Source organism: Cibotium barometz, chromosome 3 (assembly GCF_041138505.1).
Source record: "Cibotium barometz isolate CiBa-2024 chromosome 3, ASM4113850v1, whole genome shotgun sequence".
Classification (NCBI taxonomy): domain Eukaryota; kingdom Viridiplantae; phylum Streptophyta; class Polypodiopsida; order Cyatheales; family Cibotiaceae; genus Cibotium; species Cibotium barometz.
This window is the reverse complement of record NC_141048.1, coordinates 30,717,255-30,720,657: the sequence shown is the minus strand read 5'-3', so window position 1 is coordinate 30,720,657 and position 3,403 is coordinate 30,717,255. Positions and strand designations below refer to the sequence as shown.

General features: G+C 36.3%; 1 long non-coding RNA gene across 1 annotated transcript; it reads left to right on the top strand.

The window, feature by feature from the left end:
* Positions 1 to 1,297: 1,297 nt before the first annotated feature.
* LOC147639937 (uncharacterized) lies at positions 1,298 to 3,007 on the top strand. The gene is made up of 3 exons (XR_015269592.1): positions 1,298 to 1,963; positions 2,428 to 2,498; positions 2,881 to 3,007. It is a non-coding gene; the product is annotated as an uncharacterized LOC147639937 (long non-coding RNA).
* Positions 3,008 to 3,403: the final 396 nt, after the last annotated feature.

The following is a 3,403-nucleotide window of genomic DNA, read 5'->3' as shown; positions in this document are numbered from 1 at the left end:
AGCCACGTTGGTAGTAATGCTAACCATTGTGGTAACAATGAGGAGTAGGGGTAAGGGCATTTGATACCTCTATAACATTTGATTCTAATCAAAGGGCAAGGGTTTATAGTCTAATCATATAAACAATGCTTTATATAGTAAGGTTGAAACTCGGGGGATTAACCTAAAAATATGTAAGTATACCACGTGAGTTCAAATGAAGGGGTTTTTAAATTCAAAATTTTAAGTTAAATTTACATAAATACATTTACAGAAGGGATTTTTTAAATCAATTTAAAAAAAACCCGTAAGTCCATAAAGAAAAGGGGTCATTTTATTCAATGAAAAATTTACATGTAAGGGGGTTTTTAAATGCCCCTTGAGCTCACGTGATACATAGGGTTTCTTAGTAGTGCACCCCCCGAGGGTTGAAAATAACTTTTGAGGTTTGGATTCTTAGAGAGGGGCTCACTAAGATGTAACGAGCCTCCATCAAGCTTGAGGCATAGATGCAAGTATACGCTTTAACATTAATCAACTATGACCACCTTGTGCGGGCTAGTTAACATATCCTTACTAAAGGGAGACAATTTTGGTGTAGTTTGTCATAAGATAAATTAACAAGGTATACTCTGTATAGCAAGGTTGAAGAGGCTATTTGCAATATGATTTGATTGGTTCCTCTAGGGTAGAAGTAGGGCATAATTTGACATATGACTATGTGCCAAACTATCATGATCAGCCCTCCTATTAAGTTGTGGCAATATGTGAGCAAATCTTTAGTTGGGGCAAATTTGATGCTTCTAGCAAGAGAGTGTTGGTGGCCAAGTCGTAGGTTGATTTCATATGGATAATCCCTTTAACAAAAATTTATTATAAGAAACCATTGCTTTTTTGTTTTTTTGTCGGCCTTTTAGGGGAGGATTAAATGTGGCAAAAAAGCTCAAGGTAACTTTTGGAGAGAATCCCTCTATGAGGTCAATTTCATATGGAGCTTCAAAAAATTTTCTAGAAAAAGGTCATTTTTGTCTTTTGTTTGGATAATCACAAAGTAATAAAAGAGTTCAAGAAAACTTCAATAACTTTTGGAGAGAATCTCTTTATAGATTTCATGCAAAAGAAAGTTGTTATCTTTTGTCTTGTCAAGTAGGGAAGGACAATGTAAAAGATACATTTTTTCTAATTGATCAAAAAGAATGAAAAAGAGTTCAATGTATGCTACATGTCGTGTGAACACTCTCATTTCTTATAGGAAGATTGGCCCTAGGTATATAAAAACGTATGCTACATGTCTACACTCTCATTTCTGATAGGAAGATAGGCCCTAGGTATCAGAAAGGGGCAAGGGGACCTAGGGGCACAAATATTTGGATTTTAGAGTTACAAAGGTGGGGACTTGTGGACTATAGTGATCAACACCAAATATGATTAGGAAATGAAAGAAAAATGGGTGTTTCAAAGGTGGGGACTTTTAGAAAATGGGATGTATGTAAAGGTGGGGCACTTGTGGACTATAGTGTGATTAGGAAATGAAAACACAAAACTACAAGGAGGGAATAGAAAAATTCTCTTAAAAGTGTACTAGCTTTTGTTGAAAGGAAACAAGAGGTTTCCAAATAAAAGAGTTAATACTTTGTTGAAAAAGGGAATCCATTATTTTTCCTTGTGTCATAAATTTGAAGAAAGAGAGAAGTTAAAATGGAGTAAATAGATTGAAAATTAGTGTGGCATGTACCCTCGTTTTTTTCCCCCACCAATTGAGAAGAGTAATCTAGAAAGTGTCACTAAAAAGCAAAGCATGTAAATATTTTTTTTAAAGAAGTGAAAATTGGGGAATTTGTTTCTCTTACTTTTTACATTTTGAGATTTGCTCCCCCCACTTAGCTGTGCTTCCACAAAAACCCAAATCCAAATTATACAAGCAGCAACAACAAACATTTGATCATCATCATCATCAATATAATCAAACATGGCATCCCTACAGGTATCTCTCTCTCTCTCTCTCTCTCTCTCTCTCTCTCTCTCTCTCTCTAATCAATCCTTAACCCTCATGTCATTTGAGCCTAATCCAGCTTCAATATACCCCTTATCTTCATTTCGTTGGGTTTAATTCACGCTCAATAGCCCCTTAATTGTTGGGCCTAATCCAAGCTCATACCCCTTAATCCTAGAGGAATTAATCCAAACCCCTCTTCCCAGCCCCCATGGATGCTGCCTCAAATCAAATCAAATCTTATGCTAAGTTGCCAATTCCACTATGTTATGCTGGGACCTGTCAAAACAAACCATATTCTCTTCCAGTGCTAGTGCTAGTGCTAGTGCTGGGACCATAAAAGGAAAAAGGGATCAGTGTCCAATATTGTCTTGATTCAGTGTTTCATGCATTAATCTCATCTTATTCATGGATTAATCTCATTATGTTATCCTATTAATATAAAATTATTGCAGAAGCTGGAGGATCAAAGGCTTGGACCATAAGTACACCCCAAACCGTCCAGTACCTAGTGAGCTCTTAGAAGGTAAACATAAAATAACGCTGCAATTAATGATTGCAATTAGCAATTAATCACTACAGTCGTCACATTCAATCACAACCACCCTACTCATAGATTCTGCTCAGATTATTGGAACCCTAATCATAGATTCACTGCTCATAGATTATGCGCTAGATTAATGCAACCCTAATCAGAGATTGAGCATCAGATTACTACAAGATCAGCAGTCATAGCTTGCCAAGCTATTCACTCCTAATAATACCCTTAATCATGTTATGCGCACCGAATCGCCACCCTTAATTTCAATTAATCGATGTCAATTAGCGGATTTAATCCGTGATTTGTCTCTCTCATATAAGGCTGCATCTGACGAGGTTGCATTGATTTTTTTCTGATCGGTGCTCAGACCTGGGCGTGCTGAGCTGGAAGATTAATACAGAAGATTATGAATGTAATCCGGCCTTGGAGAAGATCAAGATGACTAAAGGCTACAAGTTTTGTGTAAGTAGATAATTACAATTATTTGCTCGTACTAATCAACTTGATCGTACTAATCAACAAAATGATCGTATCTTGAGCTTAATTGTGTGTTATTTTAATCTCTATTCGGGAATTAATGTTTTTCCTTGCGTGAAGTTAGTTAGTTTTGTGTACGTGTTGACCTTGTATTAACTGCACTTTTTCTGTATTTAAGTCAACCATGCAGAAAGATTACATTAATTAATCTAATCGTTCATGAATCATGATCATTAATTAATTCAAGCGTGCATAGCCATTGACTAATGTAAGCAAGCATAATCGTTAATTAATCTAAGTGTCGAGGAGACAGTGATCAGAGTAGCCCCCGGGAAGATCGAAGATTACGACGAAGAGAACATTTGCATAGTTGTTTATTGTTGGGAAAAGATTACTAATGCCGTGGTTGCCAA